General features: G+C 43.8%; 1 long non-coding RNA gene across 1 annotated transcript in view; it reads right to left on the minus strand.

Annotated features, from left to right (window-relative positions):
- LOC125641869 (uncharacterized) overlaps window positions 1-5,801 on the minus strand; it is a 206,514-nt gene extending 200,713 nt beyond the window's left edge. Inside the window, exon 1 of the long non-coding RNA XR_007358176.2 lies at window positions 5,589-5,801. This is a non-coding gene — a long non-coding RNA (uncharacterized LOC125641869). The remainder of the gene's footprint in view (window positions 1-5,588) is intronic.
- Between the last annotated feature and the right edge of the window lie 9,196 nt (window positions 5,802-14,997).

Consider the following 14,997-nt stretch of genomic DNA (forward strand, 5'->3'; position numbering starts at 1 on the left):
TTTGTTCAACATTTGCTTGACAAAAATATAAATTTCTGTCAAATCAAATACATCTTAATAGATCCTAGTTGCAATTCGGCAATACAGCAAGGCTAACAAAAATACTCCTCATTCCTTGCCCCGAGAGTATCATATCTTAGTTCACAAAAATATTTCTCTAATAAGCACCACAAACAAAAATGGACTAAGTGTGAACAACCCTCAGACCCTGACGATATTGCTGTCTGAACATTAACTTTACAGAAACACAACCAACAGTTTTCAGGCCTGTGGATAACATTCAAAATGAGCAGCTTTATAGTTTTTTTTTTCAATGAATATTATAGTATAAAAGTGGATTTGTTTATCACTGGGAGCATACAGAAAAACAAGCACCCCTCATCATCTTATCTGATGATGAATGATTTATCAGGCAGAACGTGAATTTGCTTCTAACTGAGTCTATTTTCCTGTTTATGCTTGTTGAACAGATACAATTTAATGAAGAATATAAAGTACTTAAAAATCTGTCTACCATTCATAGTTTAATTAAACTGACATGTACTTCAAAAACAGAGACACAGAAAACATTAATTTGGGTTATAAAGGGCATGGCATTATTAAAGTGTAATTAAAACAACATTCACTTACAATTAATAGCTAAGTCAATTTAATTATTTAACATTTGATTGTCAGTTCTGGCTAGCCTCACTACCCTAGGGTGGGTATATTCTTTGGCCCTGTTGTAAAGTACAGTACAGTATACTACTCCCCTGTACTATAGATTCCTCTTAGTTTGGACAAGACCTGAGCAACAACCACAAAAATGGCAATACATTGTAATGGAACCTTTACCAGACAAGACACAGAACATTGGGACTATGTGAAATTCTGCGGTGTTGGAAAATTTGGGGTTCCTGCTACGTAAGTGTCAGATTAAAGCCACAAAACACAAAGTAGTCACCCAAAAGACCAAATTTTATCTGGCTCCCACCCAGAAACATAAATCCTTCCTTAGCAGTCATGTGAAGGAGATTCCATTGAAATTCAACTTGGATTTGTTCAAACACACAAGGAAACAATTTCAGATTCAAAACCAAACCCTAACCCAGAAGAGCTGGTTTTTGCATACTTCTAATCAGAATTGATTCCCCAATCCCACAACCTGTTCCATGCAGCCAAAACCTTGTGCCTACGAGGAATACCACTGATTTTGATGGGGCTTCCTGAAGTCACAGGGGTCGACTCATACAAAGCAGATTGTGGGATCAGGGTTTTATTCATCACATTTTTCTTTTTCTGTTCCCAGAACAGACTGTGGATTTTTTCAAAATTATTGAATTGCTTCTTTCTAATTTCACATACTCACTGGCTCACTAAATGAATTGTGTTGTTAGTTTTGATTGGTTCCATAAATCACATGGTATGTTTTTCGTTTCCTCATTGAATGATTGAGGGGAAAAAATAAACAAAGATCATATAATAAAACCATCATATAAGAAAAACATCCCTGGCAACAAGCAATATTCATATATTATTTGTCTAGATAACACTTAAGAGGGTGTTGTAAATTTGACTGTCCATTGTGAAATTTAAGGTGTTGAACCCATCTATCTGAGACCCACCTTCTTCCCCATGCAGAGCTCAAGTTGGAGCTCCTCTGATTAAAAAGAGGGGCAGTTGCTGACAGTGTAAACTTTACGCTTGCTTAGAAGAAGAAGAAGAAGAAGAAGAAGAAGCCAGAATCTGTAGACCATTAGACAGAAAAGCCCATACTTGTCTTACGTTAGAATAAAGGCTCATGTTTGTTCAGAGGATGGGGTACAATTTGGAGTTCTGTTGACACTTGAATTTGATGTTTTCTGCATTTTTGGAGGTGATGAGAGTCTTCCAGTTTTCTTCTTGTTTGTCTGATTGTGGATTTAATGAATATCAAAAGAGTTAGAATCTTGAATAGGTGGTGGGGGGGTTTGGAGGTGGGGAGCTGAGGAGGGTTTTGTAATGTACATATTAAAAAAACAGAAAACATTGAATAAGATATGATGCATGCCTATAATTTTACCTCTGCATTGAGAAATTTCAAGAAAGAAGGGAGCGGCAAATGGTGGGACTTGGTAGAGTTTGCTGGTGGAAAAGATCCAGTGCTGCTGCTAATATTAACTTTGTTTTCCAAAATAGTGATTTTATTTTCAACATAGAAGCTATTTCAGAGTACGACTGACCACAGAGTAAATGCACATGTGTGGATATTGCTTCAGACTTTGGAGATGGATGCATCCTTGAAGTCTTTAAACCACGATTTGAGGACTTCAATAGCTCAGACATAGGTGAGAGGTTTTTCGCAGGAGTGGGTGGGAGAGATTCTGTGGCCTGCATTGTGCAGGAGGTCAGACTAGATGATCATAATGGTCCCTTCTGACCTTAATGCCTATGAGTCTATGAATCATCCCAAGAAGAGTGGTATATTTACAAATGGCAGAATCTATAGCATGTAAATGAAATCATTATTTTGATAACTGAATCTCATTTGGAGGTATGTTGGGGAATTTAGCTGAAGAGTTTGTTATGAAATATTACATTTAGTGATGGGGTCAAAGTCGTGAAATTCATATCAGAACTTTCCTGAAGATCAGAATGAGGATGGGTCAGGATCCAGGGTTCTGGATATGTAATCTCTAAAGACATTCAAAAACCCTAAAGCCAATTCTTTTTAAAAATACAGCTCTAAGGGTTGGAGCCTGTCAAGGAAGGACTAAGGTGAACCATCAGAGTATCTGGAGTGGTAGGTGATGTGTGGGAGATACATTTTAAAGTAAAACCAAGGGATACCATGATCTATACACCATGCAAGAAGTTGGAAGTAGTAAACCCACTATTTTGCCCAAATTTAGCTTGTTTGCTTGCATTCAAATCCCTGGCAAATTGCTAGCCACCTCCCTAATCAGATGTTTTCATATATAGAACCAGGCAATTACTGAGCATTACTTTCTATATGGTTTATTTTCAGTATGAAAATGAACACTTTTATGAAATTCTGTATATCATCCTCTTATTTAAAGACAGTTGAACAGATAATGTTTTCCAGTTTTAAAATATGTTTCAGACATCATCCCCTTCAAATATCAACATATTCTTTAGAAAGTTACATGGAAAGCCTAGAAGTCTACAAACCATCAGTAATGTAATTACAACTGGCATTTATGAAAGTATATCGATCTCTATTTCTGTTTTTAGAAGTGCAAAAATCACATTAGAAAACTATGGGTAGCTAATAAAAGCTTTGTCACCCATAGGACCTAGGTGAATTGCATTTGTAGCATTCTCTGATATAGAAGAAATCTTATGAGAAAACTTTCAGAAAGTATGTGATCGCATGATTTGCTTTGCTATTGAAATCAAGGCATTGGATGTGGATTATATTACTATTATGTTTTTATCCTTAAACTAAGCTTGAAATGTCACAGGGGCTGAAATTAAAGCAGAAGCTGAGCAGGATACTGTTTGGTATTTACATATTAAACGCAATCAAAAGGCAGTGGTACAATTGATTTTTCTGATACAAACAGATTTAGAGTACTGATAAAAGCCACTCACTTGTTGAGCTTCAAACATCTAGATGATTTCTTCTCTGCATAATCAAACAAGGTTAGTCAAGCAGCTTATTTGCTTTAATACTATGGATATACAAGATATACATTTAAAGGGACACTATCAGGTTTTAATGCATTTAAAAACAAAAATTCTTCACCCTTGCTAAAAATACTTTAAAATTGAGATTTTAAACATTGAATTTAGTTTTTACTGTTCAAGATATTTGTTGCATTTCCCTCAGCTGATGAAAAGAGACTGATCAGTAAGTTTCACTTTCCAGATTGCACAGACTAGAAGAAAGATTGCATTGTTTGAAGGAGAGTGGCAGCTTATATTTACAAAAGTGGTTTCTATTATTTACAAAAAGAAAAGGAGTACTTGTGGCACCTTAGAGACTAACCAATTTATTTGAGCATGAGCTTTCGTGAGCTACAGCTCACTTCATCGGATGCATACTGTGGAAACTGCAGAAGACATTATATACACAGAGACCATGAAACAATACCTCCTCCCACCCCACTCTCCTGCTGGTAATAGCTTATCTAAAGTGATCATCAGGTTGGGCCATTTCCAGCACAAATCCAGGTTTTCTCACCCTCCGCCCCCCCCCCCACACACACACACAAACTCACTCTCCAGCTGGTAATAGTCCATCCAAAGTGACCACTCTCTTTAAAATGTGTATGATAATCAAGGTGGGCCATTTCCAGCACAAATCCAGGTTTTCTCCCCCCCCTCACCCCCCTCCAAAAACCACACACACAAACTCACTCTCCTGCTGGTAATAGCTCATCCAAAGCGACCACTCTCCCTACAATGTGCATGATAATCAAGGTGGGCCATTTCCAGCACAAATACAGGTTTTCTCACCCCCCCACCCCCATACACACACAAACTTTTAGCGAATTATTTACATAGCTTTTAAATAGAATTGAAACTTTTCTAATGTTTTAGGTCTCCTGAAAGCTGTTTTTTCCTTGAAAAACATTTTTTCCCCCATCAAATCTGACCTCACAGAGTCATCTATCCATTTGGTATGAGAAGGCAGTTTATTGCTGCAGGATTTTATTACTATGGCATTTCACTTTAAAATCAAAGTTTCTGTGATTTTACATGTTAAATATAAAAAACTGTACCTAGAAATTGTTTGGGCCTAGTGTATGCTCAGATGCAAATACCTTTTTGTCCTCACAGTTTCAATTTCCCAAAGCACAAGGATGCTAATTAGGGATAGGGAAATCCTCTCTTTTTGAAAGAGAATTCTCCTAGATCTTGCCAAATATATTGGAAATGACTCTAGACACCATCATTTGGTGTTCTGTATTGAGACCTTGCTTGTCAATATTCTGGGGTGCATGCTAAAGCTGTGTTTTGATGCCTTAAGAAATTCTTATCCTCTAGGTTTAGGGGATGACTTGGTAGTGAAAATATCATGTCAGCAGCTGCAATGTCTCATAGCAATGTCAATAAAATTTCACCAGGGCAGTTAATTCCTGCAATATTTCAAATTACTGTGAGTGGAGACAAACGGGGGGGGGGGGGGATGAAGAAACAACAGGAAGAATGAAGACAGAGAGATACAGTAAAGGAAAGAGAAGGAAGTAGGACTGAGGAAGAAAAACACTTGGGGCAAGATGATGAAACTAAATGGGGAAATTGGAAAAAGAGTTGGGAAAACAGCAGCTGAAGAGAAGGGTGGAAAAAAAGGAAGAAAATATTTGACAGGAAAAAGTGGAGATGGTCGCAACACACACAAAAGAGGGAGCTAAAAATAGGGTTGAGAGAAGACAAGGCAGGGACACAGGGTAGAAACACAGGAGTTAGCAATATGAAGCGAAAATATCAGTTAAGAGAAGTGGGAGAATTAGACTGAAGGAAAGGTAAATTAAATGCAGAAATCCATAATAAAGGGAGACAAAAACCTCAATCAAGCTGCACAGACTATACAAAAAATTAACTCTGGTGAGGTCTGTGGAAAGCCAGAAGAACACAAGGAAAGGAGTGCATACATTCTTTACCTTATGAAGCAGGGATACAGATGAGCAGAGCCTCTATTTATAGCAAACCCAATAAATAAAGCAAACATCCAGCCTAAAGGACCTGGAAGGAGAAGAGGGACATTACAGAGCCATTTCCTCTCACAAGCAAAATAATCTGTTCCTTTTGTATCTTGCCTTTCACATCATCGGAACAAAAAAGCAAAACAGAATTTACAATCATGGATTATCAGAATCCACAGTCCATCTGCTTGGTTTAACTACAACAGAATGTGTGCATGTGCATTCATAGAGCTGGGTGTCATTAGACCAATGATGTTAATCAATGTATAAAAGCCAGATCAGACCAGTAATAAAGTTTGTGCTTCATTATGGGTGTTGAAATCCTGGTTGAAAAAATTTATTCAGAAGTATTAAGCTTCACAAATTTTACAGTCAAACCCATCTCAAGTGAACATTGAGGAATCAGCTATTTAGAAGGCTACAGCCTCCAAGATTGAAACCTGAACAGACATTTACTATATAAATTTACAGAATTAGAAAAACTGGACATGTTAAAATAGATCAGTATATTCATGGCTGTAAAATTATTGGATTCATGTCTCATCACATTTACATTGTGGAACTGAATATAGTATGATTAGGCATTATTTTAACAACTACATTACAATACAATTTAAAATAAAATGGCCCTTCATATCACACTAATATCAGTGTTTTAAATAACAAAGGGGATTTTTTTTAAATAAAGGAAAGGATTAGCATTTAGTTTCAATCAGGATAAGCAACACTATACCAGTTGGAGTCTCAGAGATTCAGGATTTTATTAATATTCCAGAGATGCATTTGTGTTGCCTCTGGGTACACTGAAAAGCCACTTAAACTGCACTTAAAGCAGCACTACAGGATCAAATTGATGTGCATCAACCATTTACAATAAAACTTGATTATTATAAAGGCATACATATTTGCATAATTACATGTTTGATTTTTTGATAATGCAGCATACACTACAAAATGTTGCCTCATGTAGAAAGACATCATCAAAAAGCACCATCTGCTGTAGCATTTAATGCACTGCAGTGTTTGAAAAATTCTGAAGGTAGATTTCTGAAGATCAAAAAGGAAAACGAGTTTTGTTTGAACAGGAGGTATAGTGCTGGAGGCTGGAACATGGTGGAGATCGGGCTTTTTGTTTAGTTTGTTTTAAACAACATTTTCAGAAAAAGAGAGGACAAAAAAGCAGCCTGAAAATTTGGGCTTCAGCAACAGAGTGCATTTGTGTGAAAACATCAAACATGTATTAGATATGCTAAATGTAATAAAGTGGTTGTGTGTGGAAGTAAAGCAATGCAGGTTAATTGCTTTGGAGGTTGATTACCTTTGCTGAAGAAACATTGAGCATCACAGTGACTTAAAATATATCACATAGAAATAGAGATGGAGACGAAAAAAAATATTTACCTTTACTCAAAACAAAGGAAAAACCACCAGCTTCTGCCCACTGATCTATACATGAATAATAGCATAGCTGGTAAATAGTGCATAAATTACAAAAGCCTGACCCTAAAATCAGTAAGTAAAAGCATCTTACAAAAAAATTGAATAATCTATGAGTGAGAAGCATGAAGAAGTTTCAGTGGTACACTGTAGCTCCATGGGATCCTGATGTCCTAAACACTGTGCCTTAGGAACTTCAGACAGGACTACATTAATGAGAACTAGGTACCTGTTAGTTTGCACTACAAGCATCCACACAGGGGAGTTACAGCACAACACTTTGGCACGCTGCAATTCACACACCCCTAGTCTGAACTATGGGATTGTGTAGACAAGCCTGAAGTGCAGTAAGCCTTAGGACACTTCGGGTATGTCTACACTACGAAATTAGGTGGAATTTATAGAAGTCGTTTTTTTAGAAATCAGTTTTATATATTCGAGTGTGTGTGTCCCCACAGAAAATGCTCTAAGTGCATTAAGTGCATTAACTCGGCAGAGTGCTTCCACAGTACCGAGGCTAGAGTTGACTTCCGGAGTGTTGCACTGTGGATAGCTATCCCACAGTTCCCACAGTCTCCGCTGCCCATTGGAATTCTGGGTTGAGATCCCAATGCCTGATGGGGCTAAAACATTGCCGCGGGTGGTTCTGGGTACATATCGTCAGGCCCCCGTTCCCTCCCTCCCTCCGTGAAAGCAAGGGCAGACAATCCTTTCGCGCCTTTTTTCCTGAGTTACCTGAGTTAACTTAGGTGCACCATTTCTTATTGGAACCCTCCGTGAAGTCCTGCCTGAAATACTCCTTGATGTAAAGCCACCCCCTTTGTTGATTTTAGCTCCCTGAAGCCAACCCTGTAAGCCATGTCGTCAGTTGCCCCTCCCTCCGTCAGAGCAACGGCAGAAAATCGTTCCGCGCCTTTTTTCTGTGCGGACGCCATACCAAGGCAAGCATGGATGCCCTCAACTCACTTTGGCAATTAGGAGCACATTAAACACCACATGCATTATCCAGCAGTATATGCAGCGCCAGAACCTGGCAGAGCGATAACGGGCGAGTAGGTGACGTCAGCGCGGTCGCGTGAGTGATCAGGACATGGACACAGATTTCTCTGAAAGCATAGGTCCTGCCAATGCATGCATCATGGTGTTAATGAGGCAGGTTCATGCTGTGGAACGCCAATTCTGGGCTCAGGAAACAAGCACAGACTGGTGGGACTGCATAGTGTTGCAGGTCTGGGACGATTCCCAGTGGCTACGAAACTTTCGCATGCGTAAGGGCACTTTCATGGAACTTTGTGACTTGCTTTACCCTGCCCTGAAGCGCATGAATACCAAGATGAGAGCAGCCCTCACAGTTGAGAAGCGAGTGGCGATAGCCCTGTGGAAGCTTGCAACGCCAGACAGCTACCGGTCAGTTGGGAATCAATTTGGAGTGGGCAAATCTACTGTGGGGGCTGCTGTGATGCAAGTAGCCCATGCAATCAAAGATCTGCTGATATCAAGGGTAGTGACCCTGGGAAATGTGCAGGTCATAGTGGATGGCTTTGCTGCAATGGGATTCCCTAACTGTGGTGGGGCCATAGATGGAACCATATCCCTATCTTGGCACTGGAGCACCAAGCCGGTGAGTATATAAACCGCAAGGGGTACTTTTCAATAGTGCTGCAAGCTCTGGTGCATCACAAGGGACGTTTCACCAACATCAACGTGGGATGGCCAGGAAAGGTACATGATACTCACATCTTCAGGAACTCTGGTCTGTTTCAAAAGCTGCAGGAAGGGACTTTATTCCCAGACCAGAAAATAACTGTTGGGGATGTTGAAATGCCTATAGCTATCCTTGGGTACCCAGCCTACCCCTTAATGCAATGGCTCATGAAGCCATACACAGGCAGCCTGGACAGTAGTCAGGAGCTGTTCAACTACAGGCTGAACAACTGCAGAATGGTGGTAGAATGTGCATTTGGACGTTTAAAGGCGCGCTGGCGCAGTTTACTGACTCGCTTAGACCTCAGCAAAACCAATATTCCCACTGTTATTACTGCTTGCTGTGTGCTCCAAAATATCTATATGAGAGTGAGGGAGAGACGTTTATGGCGCGGTGGGAGGCTGAGGCAAATCGCCTGGCTGCTGGTTATGCGCAGCCAGACACCAGAGCGGTTAGAAGAGCACAGGAGGGCGTGGTACGCATCAGAGAAGCTTTGAAAACCAGTTTCATGGCTGGCCAGGCTGCAGTGTGAAAGTTCTCTTTGTTTCCCCTTGATGAAACCCCCCGACTCTACTTCCCTGTAAGCTAACCACCCTCCCCTCCTCCCTTCGATCACTGCTTGCAGAGGCAATAAAGTCATTGTTGCTTCACATTCATGCATTCTTTATTCATTCATCACACAAATAGGGGGATGACTACCAAGGTAGCCCAGGAGGGGTGGTGGAGGAGGGAAGGAAAATGCCACACAGCACTTTAAGCACAGCACTTTAAAAGTTTACAACTTTAAAATTTATCGAATGACAGCCTTCTTTTTTTTTGGGCAATCCTCTGTGGTGGAGTGGCTGGTTGGCTGGTGGCCCCCCCACTGCGTTCTTGGGCATCTGGGTGTGGAGGCTATGGAACTTGGGGAGGAGGGTGGTTGGTTACACAGGGGCTGTAGTGGCAGTCTGTGCTCCAGCTGCCTTTGCTGCAGCTCAACCATACACTGGAGCATACTGGTTTGATCCTCCAGCAGCCTCAGCATTGAATCCTGCCTCCTCTCATCATGCTGCCGCCACATTTGAGCTTCAGCCCTGTCTTCAGCCCACCACTTACTCTCTTCAGCCCGCCACCTCTCCTCCCGGTTATTTTGTGCTTTCCTGCACTCTGACATTATTTGCCTCCACGCATTCGTCTGTGCACTGTCAGTGTGGGAGGACAGCATGAGCTCAGAGAACATTTCATCACGAGTGCGTTTTTTTTTCTTTCTAATCCTCACTAGCCTCTGGGAAGGAGAAGATCCTGTGATCATTGAAACACATGCAGCTGGTGGAGAAAAAAAAAGGGACAGCGGTATTTAAAAAGACACATTTCATAAAACAGTGGCTACAGTCTTTCAGGGTAGACCTTGCTGTTAACATTACATACATAGCACATGTGCTTTCGTTACAAGGTTGCATTTTGCCTCCCCCCACCGCGTGGCTACCTCCTCAACCCTACCCCCTCCCCGTGACTAACAGCGGGGAACATTTCTGTTCAGCCGCAGGCAAACAGCCCAGCAGGAACAGGCTCCTCTGAGTGTCCCCTGAAGAAAAGCACCCTATTTCAACCAGGTGACCATGAATTATATCTCACTCTCCTGAGGATAACACAGAGAGATAAAGAACGGATGTTGTTTGAACACCAGCAAACATACACTGCAATGCTTTGTTGTACAATGATTCCTGAGTACGTGTTACTGGCCTGGAATGGTAAAGTGTCCTACCATGGAGGACGCAATAAGGCTGCCCTCCCCAGAAACCTTTTGCAAAGGCTTTGGGAGTACATCCAGGAGAGCTGCGAATGCCAGGGCAAATTAATCCTTTCACATGCTCGCTTTTAAACCATGTATAGTATTTTAAAAAGTACACTCACCGGAGGTCCCTTCTCCGCCTGCCGGGTCCAGGAGGCAGCCTTGGGTGGGTTCGGGGGGTACTGGCTCCAGGTCCAGGGTGAGAAACAGTTCCTGGCTGTCGGGAAAACCGGTTTCTCCACTTGCTTGCTGTGAGCTATCTACAACCTCATCATCATCATCATCTTCTTCGTCCCCAAAACCTGCTTCCATGTTGCCTCCATCTCCATTGAAGGAGTCAAACAACATGGCTGGGGTAGTGGTGGCTGAACCCCCTAAAATGGCATGCAGCTCATCATAGAAGTGGCATGTTTGGGGCTCTGACCCGGAGCAGCCGTACGCCCCTCTGGTTTTCTGGTAGGCTTGCCTCAGCTCCTTAAGTTTCACGCGGCACTGCTTCGGATCCCTGTTATGGCCTCTGTCCTTCATGCCCTGGGAGATTTTGACAAAGGTTTTGGCATTTCGAAAACTGGAATGGAGTTCTGATAGCACGGATTCCTCTCCCCATACAGCGATCAGATCCCGTACCTCCCGTTCGGTCCATGCTGGAGCTCTTTTGCGATTCTGGGACTCCTTCGTGGTCACCTCTGCTGATGAGCTCTGCATGGTCACCTGCAGCTTGCCACGCTGGCCAAACAGGAAATGAGATTCAAAAGTTCGCAGTTCTTTTCCTGTCTACCTGGCCAGTGCGTCTGAGTTGAGAGTGCTGTCCAGAGTGGTCACAATGGAGCACTCTGGGATAGCTCCCGGAGGCCAATACTATCGAATTGTGTCCATAGTACCCCAAATTCGACCCGGCAAGTCCGATTTAAGTGCTAATCCACTTGTCGGGGTGGAGTAAGGAAATCGATTTTAAGAGCCCTTTAAGTCAAAATAAAGGGCTTCATCGTGTGGACGGGTGCAGGTTTACATTGATTTAACGCTGCTAAATTCGACCTAAAGTCCTAGTGTAGACCAGGTCTTAGGGTACGTCTACAGTACAAAATTATTTTGAAATTATTCTATTTGAATTTTCAGAAGCGATTTTATACATTCGGTCTTGTGTGTCCCCACTAAAGCATGTGAATTCGGCGGAGTGCGTCCACAGTACCGAGGCTAGCATCGAATGTCAGAGCGGTGCACTGTGGGTAGCTGTCCCATAGTTCCCGCAGTCCCTGCTGCCCATTGGAATTCTGGGTTAAGCTCCCAGTGCATGGTGGGGCAAAAACATTCTCGTGGGTGTTTCTGGGTGTGTGTCATCAGTCGCTCCTCCCTCCATGAAAGCTACGGCAGACAATCGTTTTGCACCTTTTTGGCGTGCAGACGCCATACTGCTTTCAGCAGACGGTGCAGTACGGTGCACTGCTTCTCTCCTGGTACTCTGAAGCCACCTCACATTTCCTCTCGTCTTTCTATGTAATCTCTATAAGTATCTACTCTTTCTCTTCCTCATCAACCGCTTCCACTGCCAACTCTGCTCAGCCATCGTGAACAGAGCAGCACACCTTCCTCAGCCAACTCTGCTCTCCTGCTCTTGCTGTGCTACCAAGCTTCTCCATGGTGTCTGTCCTGGGCTCCCGCCTCCGTGAAAGCTACAGAAGACAACCATTTCCCGCCTTTTTTTCAGCTATCGTAAACCAAACAGCACCTCTTCCGCTGCCACTCTGCTCCCCTACGTTTCGCACCCTTTTTCCAGGATTACCCGTGCAGGCGCCATAGCGCAGCAATCATGGAGCCCGCTCAGCTCTCCGCTGCAGTTTTGACCATTGTAAATACCTAACGCATTATCCAGCGGTATGTGCAGTACCTGCAAAACTGGGCGAGGAAGCGACGACAGTGTGATTACTATACTGATGAGGACATGGACACAGACGTTCCTAGAAGCATGGCATGTGGCGATTGGGAGATCATGGTGGCGTTGGGCCAGTTTCATGCCGTGGAACACAGATTCTGGGCCCGGGAAACAAGCACAGACTGGTGGGACCGCATAGTGTCGCAGGTATAGGATGATTCCCAGTGGCTGCGAAACTTTCGTATGCATAGGGCCACTTTCATGGAACTTTGTGACTTGCTGTTCCCTGCCCTGAAGCGCAAAGACACCAAAACGAGAGCAGCCCTCACAGTTGAGAAGCAAGTGGCCATAGCCCTGTGGAAGCTTACAACGCCCGACAGCTACCAGTCAGTCGGGAATCAGTTTGGAGTGGGCAAATCTACTGAGGGGGCTGCTGTGCTGCAAGTAGCCAACGCAATCATTGACCATCTGCTATCAAGGGTAGTGACTTTGGGAAATGTGCAGACCATTGTGGATGGCTTTAATGCACTGGGGTTCCCTAACTGCGGCAGGGCAATAGACGGAACACATATCCCTATCTTGACCCCGGAACACCGGGGTGGCCAGTAGGTAAACCACAAGGGATACTTTTCCATGGTGCTGCAAGCACTGGTGGATCACAAGGGATGTTTTACCGACATCAGCTTGGGATGGCTGGGAAAGGTGCATGACGCTTGCCTCTTCAGGAACTCTGGTCTGTTTGAACAGCTGCAGCAAGAGACTTACTTCCCAGACAAGAAAATTACTGTTGGGGATATTGAAATGCCTATAGTTATCCTTGGGGACCCAGCCTACCCCTTAATGCCATGGCTCATGAAACTGAACACAGGCACCCTGGACAGTAGTAAGGATCAGTTTAACTATAGGCTGAGCAAGTGCAGAATGGTGGTAGAATGTGCTTTTGGATGTTTGAAAGTGCGCTGGCGCAGTTTACCGACTCGGTTAGATCTCAGCACAAGCAATATTCCAACTGTAATTGCTGCTTGTTGTGCGCTCCACAATATCTGTGAGAGTAAGAGGGAGACATTTATGGCGGGGTGGGAAGTTGAGGCAACTCGCCTGGCGGCCAATTCCACAAAGCTAGACAACAGGGCAATTAGAAGAGCACAGCAGGGTGCGCTGCGCATCAGAGAAGCTTTGAAAGCCAGTTTCATGACTGGCCAGGGTACGGTGTGACAGTTGTGTTCGTTTCTCTTGAAGTTACCTGCCCCCTATACATATGAAAGGAAATAAAGTCACAATTGTTTAAAAAACATTCTTTATTATTTGTTGTGCAACACATTGAGAGAAATCAGAAGACAGACCGGGGGAGGAGGGGAGTATTGGGTTAGCGGGGTGGAAGAGGAGGGAAGGACAAGTCCAGAAACCAAATCAAAATTTCGGATATGCCATCTTTCTGCTGCTTGTGCAATCCTCTGGGGTTGAGTGTGTGGTCCCCGTAGCCTTCCCCCCACTCTCCTGTGTTCTTGGGTGTCTAGGTGAGGAGGCTATGGACCTTGGGGAGGAGGGAGTCAGTTATACATGGGCTGCAGTGTCAGTCTGTGGTCTTGCTGCCTTTCCCGCATTAGATCCACCATACAGTGGAGCACGTCAGTTTGCTCCCTCATGAGCCTGACCATAGCATCCTGCCTGCTCTCATCACACGCGTCCCTCCTGTCTTCGTGTTCATTTAACGCTTTTTGGGACTCCGCAATTGTTTGCCTCCACGCATTCAGCTGGGCTCTATCAGTGCAGGAGGACCACATGAGCTCGGCAAACATGTCGTCCCGAGTTCATTTTTTCCGCCTTCTAATCTGGACCGGCCTCTGGGAAGGAGTAGATAGGGGCCGCGTTGAAACATTTGAACTTGTGGGAGGAGGAAAAGGGAGGGTAGTATTTTAAAAGATACATTTTAGAGAACCAAGGGGACACTCTTTCTCAGTGAAACAGGCAATTCATAGTACACAGCACATGTTCTTTCTGTACAAGGTCACATTTTGCCTCTTATACTGAAGTGCCTGCCACTTTGGCGTAAGTAAGCCATCACATGCGGCTGGGCAACAGAATTCAGCTTGCAGGCAGCCATGGTAAGCCCTAGGGGCACACGGGGTTCTACTTCTTCTGCATTCAGTTCAATGCTTTCAAACTGCCAGGCCCCCTTTCCCATAGCAAGCAATTCCTGGTGGGTTTTCCATATAAAAGGAGGGCCTGCAGGCTCTCTGGGATGATAGCTTCACACCACACATACACACCACGTTGCTCTGATGAGGCTCTGAGCAGGGATGAGCCCTTTAAACTAAATGCGAACAGCCCAGCACAGCTGGGTTTCCCCCCCACCCTCCGGCTCCAATCAGGCTGTCACTCACCAGAAGTGCCCTCTCCAGGGTCATGGTCTGGGAGCCTGCCTTGGGAGTGGAGGTAGGCTATTGGCTCCAGCGTTAAGACTAGTTCCTGGCTAGGGGGGAGAAACGGATTCCCCACTTGCCACCTCTGCATTGTCCTCCTCCTCCTCACTCCGTGCAACTCCCCCCTTGCAGTTGTCCACAGACAGTGGTGGTGCACCCCC

This window comes from Caretta caretta, chromosome 8 (genome assembly GCF_965140235.1).
Source record: "Caretta caretta isolate rCarCar2 chromosome 8, rCarCar1.hap1, whole genome shotgun sequence".
In the NCBI taxonomy this organism is placed as follows: domain Eukaryota; kingdom Metazoa; phylum Chordata; order Testudines; family Cheloniidae; genus Caretta; species Caretta caretta.